The sequence below is a fragment of the Bos indicus genome, chromosome 18, assembly GCF_029378745.1.
Source record: "Bos indicus isolate NIAB-ARS_2022 breed Sahiwal x Tharparkar chromosome 18, NIAB-ARS_B.indTharparkar_mat_pri_1.0, whole genome shotgun sequence".
In the NCBI taxonomy this organism is placed as follows: domain Eukaryota; kingdom Metazoa; phylum Chordata; class Mammalia; order Artiodactyla; family Bovidae; genus Bos; species Bos indicus.
The window spans coordinates 30,749,879-30,761,478 of NC_091777.1; positions in this window are offsets into that span (position 1 = coordinate 30,749,879).

The following is an 11,600-nucleotide window of genomic DNA, read 5'->3' on the forward strand; positions in this document are numbered from 1 at the left end:
AAATTCAATGCAACACTGCCAATAGTTAATGCGATACTTTTTCCAAAGAACTTCCCAGAAAAGTAGGGTTACTGGATCCAAAGGATGGAATCTGAAGTTATGAAGTCTGCTTGTAGTTGGGAAAGTTATACGTAGGAAAAGAATTGGAATTTAAAAACCAGAGTGTCCTGGAGGCCACATGTGGATTCAGAATAGTCTGGAATTGAAGGGAGGTGTCCTGCTTGATTTTTGCAAACAATCTATTTATATTCATGTATAGTCCATTATTTGGGTAAATGTTTCCCGAATCTCTTCTACGTGCCAGATTATTCCAGCACTTCAGATATTTCTAGTAACATGGGGCATGCATGCTTACTCAATTGTATCTGACTCTTGCAAGCCCATGGGCCTATAGCCCACCAGGTTCCTCTGTCCATTGGATTTTTCAGGCAAGAATACTGAAATGTGATGCCACTTCCTTCTCCAGGGAATGTTCCTGATCTAAGGATTGAATCCACATCTCCTGTATCTCCTGCTTGGCAGGCAAGTTCCTTACCACTGAATTACCTGGGAAGCCCAAATTAAAGATAAGTCCAAGTTAATACCTATATTGCCTTCTTTAGTTTGGCAGAAGTGTCAGCTGGAAGGAATCACAAAAACCTCATAGGAAATCTGGATTTGGTAAGAGTATCAGGGCTGGAGTTATACTCAAATACCACATGGAAATCTTCTCAATGGCAACAAAGAAAGTGCACTTCTTCCTATACTCTCTGTCTTAACTGTGTAGTCTAATAAACCTACATGTGTGTCAAGAGTTAAAATTGCCTGTCATTTCCCTAGACTTATCTAGAAATAAATGTAAGTTGTTTCAGTTCAACAATTTAGGCTGAATTGCTTCACCTTTTAATGGGCTTGACTCACAGTTTCTTTTACTAGTGGTATTAGATTTACAGTCCTTTTCAAATGCATGTATATTTAAATGTTTTGACCTTAATTAGTAACACAAGGATGGAGATCTGAACTGAATGAAGAAGACTCTGATGTTAAATGGTTTTTCACTGGTGTTTAAACTATACCTAAGTTAAAATTAACTCCTTAGGGAGATGAGCTGCCCTAATAGATTCTTCAGTTCAGTTCAGTTCAGTCGCTCAGTCGTGTCCGACTCTTCGCGACCCCATGAATCGCAGCACGCCAGGCCTCCCTGTCCATCACCAACTCCCAGAGTTTACTCAGACTCGTCCATCGAGTCAGTGATGCCATCCAGCCATCTCATCCTCTGTCGGCCCCTTCTCCTCCTGCCCCCAATCCCTCCCAGTATCAGACTCTTTTCCATTGAATCAAGTCTTCGCATGAAGTGGCCAAAGTACTGGAGTTTCAGCTTCAGCATCATTCCTTCCAAAGAAATCCCAGGGCTGATCTCCTTCAGGATGGACTGGTTGGATCTCCTTGCAGTCCAAGGGACTCTCAAGAGTCTTCTCCAACACCACAGTTCAAAAGCATCAATTCTTTGGCACTCAGCCCTCTTCACAGTCCAACTCTCACATCCATGCATGACCACAGGAAAAACCATAGCCTTAACTAGACAGACCTCTGTTGGCAAAGTAATGTCTCTGCTTTTGAATATGCTATCTAGGTTGGTCATAACTTTCCTTCCAAGTAGTAAGCATCTTTAATTTCATGGCTGCAGTCACCATCTGCAGTGGTTTTGGAGCCCAAAAAAATAAAGTCTGACACTGTTTCCCCATCTATTTCCCATGAAGTGATGGGACCAGATGCCATGATCTTCATTTTCTGAATGTTGAGCTTTAAGCCAACTTTTTCACTCTCCTCTTTCACTTTCATCAAGAGGCTTTTTAGTTCCTCTTCGCTTTCTGCCATAAGGGTGGTGTCATCTGCATGTCTGAGGTTATTGATATTTCTCCCAGCAATCTTGATTCCAGCTTGTGTTTCTTCAGTCCAGAGTTTCTCTTGATGTACTCTGCATATAAGTTAAATAAACAGGGTGATAAAATACAGCCTTGACATACTCCTTTTCCTATTAGGAACCAGTCTGTTGTTCCATGTCCAGTTCTAACTGTTGCTTCCTGATCTGTATATAGGTTTCTCAAGAGGCAGATCAGGTGGTCTGGTATTTCCATCTCTTTCAGAATTTTCCACAGTTTATTGTGATCCACACAGTCAAAGGCTTTGGCATAGTCAATAAAGCAGAAATAGATGTTTTTCTGGAACTCTCTTGCTTTTTCCATGATCCAGCAGATGTTGGCTCTTAGAGCTAATAGACTCTTAGAGCTAATCAATTAATCTGTAAGTAGCATGAGAACAATGGTTTTCAACAATGGCTGCACATTACAGTCACCATGCAAGTATTTTAACTTCTGACTTTGAGCTCCACTACAGAGCATTTAAATCAGGATGTCCGTAAGTGGACCCTATGCATCAGTGCATCTACAGGGATTCTGACACCCCACCCATATTAAGAATCACTGTTAAGGAACAGTATTTTTAAATATGTGTTCTTCATATCTTCTACATCAATATCATCTGGGATGCTGGTGCCAACTGAATATCTGAACCAAATTTGGGTGCTCAGGAATGATGTCACTAAGATGATGAAAATAAGAAGCCCTGGTTAGAGATTCCCTTATGGAAAAGAGACTTTTTTAAGGTGGACCAAAGTACCTTAGTGAGAACCCCCAAAACCAGTTAAGAAATTGTAGCATCCAAAGCAATACAAAATCAAGAATAACTACATCAAAGTGGGTAAGAAAGTTCATTGCTTGTATAGACCTTCCCCTAGCCGTTACTGTGGCATAATCATAAGAAAGTTCCCAAAACATGGCTACTCTCTTAGGAATAAAAGACAAGAGTGGAATGTTCATACACTATTTTGGCATTTTGAGGGACTGCCCAAGGATCTGTTTTCTATCTTGCTTGATTTGGAAAACTAAAGGAAACTTAGTTTGAAATGCTGAGCTGGATGAAGCACAAGCTGGAATCAAGATTGCAGGGTATCAATACCTCAGATACGAAGATGACACTACCCTTATGACAGAAAGTGAACAGAAATTAAAGAGCCTCTTAATGAACGTGAAAGAGGAGAGTGAAAAAGTTGGCTTAAAGCTCAGCATTCAGAAAATGAAGATCATGGCATCCAGTCCCATCACTTCATGGGAAATAGATGGGGAAACAATGGAAACAGTGACAGACTTTATTTTCTTGGGCTCCAAAATCACTGCAGATGGTGACTGCAGCCATGAAATTAAAAGACACTTGCCCCTTGGAAGAAAAGCTATGACAAACCTAGAAAACATTTTAGAAAGCAGCGACATTACTTTGCTGGCACAGGTCCATATAGTCAAAGCTGTGGTTTTTCCAGTATGGATGTGAGAGTTGGACTATAAAGAAGGCTGAATGCCCAATAATTGATGCTTTTGAACTGTGGTCCTGGAGAAGACTCTTGAGAGTCTCTTGGACTGAAAGGAGATCAAACCAGTCAATTCTAAAGGAAATCAATCCTGAATATTCATTGGAAGGACTGATGCTAAAGCAGAAGCTCCAATACTTTGGCCACCTGATGCAAAGATCTTACTCTTTTCACTCACTGGAAAAGACCCTGATGCTGGGAAAGATTGAAGGCAAGAGGACAAGGGGATTACAGAGGACATGATGGCTGGATGGCATCACTGATGAATGGACAAGAGTTTGAGCAAACTCCGGGACACGGTGAAGGACAGGGAAGCCTGATGTGCTGCAGTCCATGGGGCAGCAAACAGTCAGATACAATGAGCAACTGAACAACAACAACAAAGGAAACCTGCATAGTTTGAGTGCCCAGGGGGCTACTGAGAACAAAATTGAGCACAGTGGATTAATGAGGCAACAGAAGAGACTGTATAAGTGCAGAAAGATGCTGGGGAGAACAAAAGATCATGAACTCCTGAAAAATAAATGACAGAACAATTTAGCTGGGGAATTATACACATGAGCTCAGAGAAGACATATTCCTAAAAAAGGTTTAAAAGGCCCCCAGGATTTCTAGGTGGGATGATTGGTAAAAAGTCTCTCCTGGTACTAAATCAGTAAAGAATGGCTGCTGCTGCTGCTGCTAAGTCGCTTCAGTCATGTCTGACTCTGTGTGACCCCATAGACGGCAGCCCACCAGGCTCCCCGGTCCCTGGGATTCTCCAGGCAAGAACACTGGAGTGGGTTGCCATTTCCTTTTCCAATGCATGAAAGTGAAAAGTGAACGTGAAGTTGCTCAGTCGTGTCCGACTCTTCTCGACCCCATGGACTGCAGCCTACCAGGCTCCTTCATCCATGGGATTTTCAGGCAAGAGTACTGGAGTGGGGTGCCATCGCCTTCTCCGAAAGAATGGCAGAGGTATCTATTTTTCAACTATCCAACTTTCAACAAATGATAGCAAGGCATACAGAGAAACAGGAAAATATGGCCCAAACAAAGGAAGAAAATAAATCTCCAGAAACTAACACTGAAGATTCATATATCTATACATCTCCTAATACAGAATTCAACGTTACATTTTTATTTATTTTATTTTTAAACTTTACAATATTGTATTAGTTTTGCCAAATATCTAAATGAATCCGCCACAGACATTTTTAAAAGTTGCTCGGTGAACTAAGACAACACAAACAGACAACAAAATTAAAATAGGAAAACTATACAAGAATAAAATGAGAATATCAAAAAGAATATAGAAACTATATATATATATATATATATATATAATAACAAACCAAAGTTTAGAGCTAAAGAATATGATAACTGAATTGAAAAATCTGCTAAAAGTTCAAATCAGACTTGATCAAAGAAAAGAAAGAAGTAGCAAACTTGAAGAGACATTATTTAAAATTACTGAGGTAGATGAAAAAAAGAATTAAGAATGAAGAGAAGTGAACAGAGCCACAAGGGATTTATAAGATACCAAGAAGTAACCAATATACAGGAGTCTCAGGAAGAGAGAGAAAGAGAAAAGTGCAGAATGCCTATTTAAAGAAATAATTGCCAAAAATGACCCAAATTTGAGGAAGAATGTATGTATAAAATTTCAAATATCTCAATAAGTTCCAACTAGGAAAAACCTAAAGAAGCCCACACTGGGACATGTTATGATCAAATCATTATAATAAGAAGCCAAAGTCACAAAGAGAGACTCTTGAAAACAGCAGAAAAAAGTGATTAGTCACACGTAAGAGATAAGGATGAGATTATCAGTGCATTTCTCAACATAAACCTTGCAGGCTGCAAGGAAGAGAAATGATATATTCAAAGAAATAAAAAAGTAAAAATAAAATTGCCAACCAAAAATATTATATCTGGCAAAGCTGTCCTTCCAAAATAATGACAAACTTAAGAGTTCTTCACATAAACAAAAGCTGAGAGTTCATCACCAACATGAGTCCTGTAAGAAATGAAAAAGGGAGTCCTTCAAGTTGCAACAGTATTATGCTAAACACCAACAGAAAAAGAATAAGAAAATACGGACTCTGGTAAAGAAAATATAGAGACAAATATATAGAGAGGAAACTCAACTAAAATCAGAAATTAAGGAGACATTATAACTGCTACCACAGAAATAAAAATTATAAGCATACTTATGAACAATTATACAACAATAAATTGGATAAAAAATTTTAAATACTAGAAACATAAAATTTACTGAGACAGAATCATGAAAAAATTAGAAACCTATAAACAAATAAACCTATAAACAAATCTATAGCCTATATGGAGACTGAATTGGTAATCAAAAAACATTCCAGTAAAGAAAAGCCCAGGACCAATTCACTTTACTAGATAACTGTAACACACACTGAAAAAATTAACACAGTTTATTCTTATATTATTGCAAAAACCAGAAAAGGAGAAAACACCTTCAAACTTATTTTATGAGACCAGCATAACTCTGATACCAAAGATAGACAAAAGAAAAGTAGGGACCGATATCCCTGATGAACATGGATTCAAAAATCCTCAATAATACACTAGCAAGACAAATTTCACAGCACACTGAAGAATACACCCTGCCCAAATGGGGTTTATTCCTGGATTGCAAGGATGGTTAAACACACAAAATTCAATGTAATACACCACAGTAATACATCACGAAATGAAGAACAAACTACATGACCATCTCAAGTGTTGCAGGAAAAGCAACTGAAAAGATGCAACATGCTTTTTAACATAAAAACAAAAGTGAAGCCAAGACATAAAACAAAAGCAATAACAGTAACCCCTGAAAACTGTTAAGGCTACTCTTCAGTTTATAATGCATAAAGAAGAGATATCATTTACAGCCTGCCCACACACACACCATCCAAAAGTAGAGTATTCCTATGAAATCTTTCCTAAGTGTAAATTGAAGCAATTACTTTGGAGCACATTTTGCTAATAATGCACAAAATAAGTGAAGATAAAATACAGATGCTTACAGACACAGTTCAGAGATATAGCAGCTTGATGCTGAGATGCTGGGTTGGTAGTCTCTAAGCCTGGGGTGCCTGCTGCCACTATAATGGTTCACTACAAAACGAATGTCAAAACCTAACCTGTTTTAATTTTTTTCCCCTTTTTTCGCACAAAAAATTTTTTTCTTCAAATTTCTTTCAGTTAGCAAAAAGAGATACTACTGTATGTCCCTCAAAAAAGTCAAATTTTTGAAAAGTGAGAGTATCTATATGCCCCCAAGTTTCCATGTATCAAATGTGGGGAAGGATATCTGTCCTCTTTTGGATATCACCTTAAGACTGAGCATTGCATACAGGTAGATAAATTATCTTGATTTGCTCATGAAACATGATGGGTTAAAGAATCCACCTGCCAATGCAGAAGACACAAGAGTCCGGGTTTGATCCCTGGGTCTGGAAGATCCCCTGGAGGAGTATATGGCAACCCATTTCCTCATTCTTGTATATAAAGTATTCTTGCTTGGGAAATCTCATGGACAGAGAAGCCTGGCCTAAGGCTATAGTCCATGGGGTCCCAAAAGAGTCGGACACGACTGAACATGCATGATGGATTGAACTCTATTGCTGAAAGGGGAACATATTGCTATCTCCACTACAACCACCTTTAATGGAAAAGATGCTTCTACCAAAGCAATTTTATGGGTAAAGAAATATAACATGTCGTTCACTCCTGGCCTCTTTTGCTTTTGATGCTGGGATCTAGTCCGTTCTCCCATTACAAAGATCTACACAATGTGTGTTTATACTGAAGGAGTAAAGAAAGCACAGAAATAAAAGAGACTCTACCCATCACAAAGCAGAAGCAGTGAAAGATCATTTGAAAAACTAAGCTAGGGATAATATATCAAACCTGTGATTTGTCGAGCTTTGCCACTGTGGTTCAAACCACAATATGCTTGGCATGTGTAAAAATCACTCTCCGGTTACTCAGACATTTCTCTTCCTTTCCCTTGCCCCCAGTGACATGGGCCTGAAAAATCTTTATTTTTACTTTCTAATTGATCAGCTGTATTTTATTTTCTGAAGACCCCCATGTCAACATTCAAGAGAATGAAATGCCAGTGCCACTGCAAATGGAGGAATAAATGCATAACTTGGACATTTTTATAATGATCACATTAGACAAAAACCACATTCCAGGGAGTTTTTAATGGGTCTAATAGAGGCCCAGAGACTCCGGGGAACAGAAGGCTATAGGCCAAAGAATTTCAACCACCCAAGAAGAAAACTAATGGCCCATTAAAGCACACCCTGGAGTGCTTTATCATTGTCATTAGAATTAGAATATACATCTTTGTTTTAAAATAGAATGCTGCTTTGATGACATTTTAACATGTTGCCTGTCTTTTCCTCCATTGACTATCAGTACCTTAAAAAGTCAAGCATAAACTAAGACACAACAGAAGCAAATTAAACCTTTGATTTCACAAACTAGAGGCATTATAAAATTATTTTACAGGGCTATGAAATTATGCAATAATACAATTATTTAACAAAAGAATTTGGAGAGTCGGTGTTTGGGTTGTGGATGAGAGTTCAGTGATAATTCAATCCTAAAAATACTATGCCTGGAATAACTTTCTGTTGATTGACTTCAGATGTTTAAATTTATATATATTCCAGTATCTCTGAATTCCTTTTTATTAGGAATGCTTTAGAATTTAAAATGATCCACAGAACTTGTGTGTTGGTAACATATATGTGAAAATCACAAACTGGTAACAGGTTTTGAAGAAACTTTTCCTTGGAAACTTATTTTTAAAGAAAATTTTTGTTCAGTTTTCATGAACTTTTGTTGATGAAAAATCAGTCTTTGCCTTGAATGAATAACCTTTGAAAAACAATGGTCCATCCCATGCATCCTAACCATAGGATCCCTCTAAATCAAATAAGTTTCAATACTGCTGCTTCTGCTTATTAGTATAGACACAGATTTCATGAAAGTCTAGAGACAAGATCTCGTCATCAACTCATAGTTAATCATATTTCATTTTGATAAAAAGCTCAGAAGACCATAAAAAAAAAAATGACTCCTGAAAAAGATACTTCAAAAATGAGGCTAAAGTAATACTGAAAACTGATAATCTTGGATGGTGGGTTCAAATGTCATTATATGATTTTATATTTAACTATAATGAAGTGATGAAAGTAAAAGAAGAGAGTGAAAAAGTTGGCTTAAAGCTCAACATTCAGAAAACGAAGATCATGGCATCTGGTCCCATCACTTCATGGGAAATAGATGGGGAAACAGTGGAAACAGTGTCAGACTTTATTTTTCTGGGCTCCAAAATCACTGCAGAGGGTGATTGCAGCCATGAAATTAAAAGACACTTACTCCTTGGAAGGAAAGTTATGACCAACCTAGATAGCATATTCAAAAGCAGAGACATTACTTTGCCAACAAAGGTCCGTCTAGTCAAGGCTATGGTTTTTCCTGTGGTCATGTATGAATACGAGAGTTGGACTGTGAAGAAAGCCTAGTGCCGAAGAATTGATGCTTTTGAACTGTGGTGTTGGAGAAGACTCTTGAGAGTCCCTTGGACTGAAAGGAGATCCAACCAGTCCATCCTAAAGGAGATCAGTTCTGGGTATTCATTGGAAGGACTGATGCTAAAGCTGAAACTCCAGTACTTTGGCCACCTCATGCGAAGAGTTGACTCACTGGAAAAGACTCTGATGCTGGGAGAGTTTGGGGGCAGGAGGAGAAGGGGATGACAGAGGATGAGATGGCTGGATGGCATCACCAACTCGATGGACATGAGTTTGAGTGAACTCCGGGAGTTGGTGATGGACAGGGAGGCCTGGTGTGTTACGATTCATGGGGTCACAAAGAATCGGATACAACTGAGAGACTGAACTGATCTGAACTGATAATGAAGTAAAAGTAAAAGTTGCTCAGTCGTGTCTGACTCTTTGCGACCCTATGGACTATACAGTCCATGAAATTCTCCAGGCTGGAATACAGGAGTGGGTAGCCTTTCCCTTCTTCAGGGGATCTTCCCAACCCAGGGATCAAACCCAGGTCTCCTGCATTGCAGGCAGATTCTTCACCAGCTGAGCCACAAGGGAAGCCTAAGAATACTGGAGTGGGTAGCCTATCCCTTCTCCAGGGGATCTTCTGGACTCAGGAATCGAACCAGGGTCTCCTGCATTGCAGACGGAGTCTTTACCAACTGAGCTATCAGGAAAGCCATTATATAATCTGTGACCAATTGCTAGACATATCATCCAGAAGAAATGCCTCAAAATGCAACAATAGAAAATGAGTGTGACTAAAAATTAAATTCTTAATAATGTGTATATTAATTAGCCAATCTTAATAGAAAGAATACTGACAATTAAATAGGTAACCTTGTGTATAATATAGGATAAACCTTACATTTGAGTATCAATGTTGAAACAGAGCAGGATCATATGTCCTTTGCCCCCCATATTCTCAGCCTGCCTTTTGTCTGCAGGAAAGCTTTGTTTTAGCCAAAGAATAAGTTTAATCAGAAAAGTTAGAAAATGCAGAAACAAAGAAAGACAGTCAGAGGAGACCAAATAATACTTGCTTAGTCATTAAGCAAAATCAAGGACCTTTAGTTCCTACTCAAGGGCTATAGATAATATTCTGAGCCATATCCTGTGAGCTGTCTTATATTTGATAGATACTGAAACTTCTACCAGGTGGAAGAAGTTAACTACACGCAGACCAAACTGTAGCCATGACTTAAGCTGCCACAATTTGGAGAACTGGCCTCAAAGAAATGAAAAGAAACTGAACTTGGAAGTGACTATTAGCTGTACTTAAAATAATCAAAATGATGCTGGTCAGACTACAGATGACCAATTTCAAGATGACTGTCTGAGCTGACTGTGCTGTTTCTGCATGTAGGCCCCTCCCTCAGCCTATAAAACCTCTTTTCCACAGGTTATTAGGTTGAGGAGGATGGTCAGGTCTTGGAGAGAGAGTTGCTCTCCCCCATTCCAGTTGTCAACATCCAAAATAAAGCCAACTTTCCTTTCCATCAACCTTGTCTCTTTATTGGCTTTTGAGTGGCAAGCAGCCAAACCTCACTTTCAGTTTCAGTGTATTTTCACTCTATTCATGGCCTCCACTGGTTCTTACTGGGCAATATATGTATATGTATGCATGAATGTATGTATGTGTGTGTTTAAATCATTAAAAACAAAATATATATATATCTCTGACCAATGGGAGGTCACCCTCACACACTTGCACATAGACCTGATAGCCAGAATCCGCATGCTTTAAGCTCAAACATACACACTCCTCAGGAAAATGTTGCTGTGAGCTATGTGTATGGATTGGTTATATATCCTCCGGGTATCAATCTTTCCAGCATATACATATCAAATGCATTTTCTCTTTCATACAATACTCAACAACTAGAACTCTCTAGCCATAAATATATACTTGGAAAAGGAAGAAAAATAAAGAAAGATCACCCAACTGCTTAGTAGAAACAGTTCAACATTCTCCTGCTATGTTCTTTTCAAAGCAACATGTCCTAAGTCAGACTGTGCTTCCACTTTACATATTTCCTGGAATATTTTGTTAAATCAAATTCTTAGTTTATTCATATATGGGTCCTCTGGATGACAAAGTAATTTCAGTTTGTGTTATAAATCCCAGATATGGATAGGGTAGCTTTGAAGAATATGAAAAGGTGAAATTGACAGAATAAGAAAGAAAAAAGAAACTTTGCAACGATAGCTAATATAAAAACATGGGTGATTGACAGCTCCAAGTAACCTTTCCTGATCTTTGAACAGCACCAAATACTGAGATTTTCCTTAGGCAAAAGTTGGTCCTCTTAAAACAATTGCACTTTTAAGTATAGATATAATACACACATTTAAATTATAAAAAAGTGATCCAATAGTCAAATAAAGATGAATGGCCATTAAAAATGAGAATTTTGGAGAAGTAGTGCATAATAACACTTTCAACCTATAAATTAATCTTATTCAGATTTCTAATTAGACATTGTTAACTGTGCCAAGAGCTATTTTTACTGAACAAAATTAGCTCTTGTTCAGTAAATTTGAGTTTTACTTTACCTCAACTCAGGAGAAGAAATGGAGGAAAAAAGACCTTTTTATTCATATTTTTTTAGATATTTGTA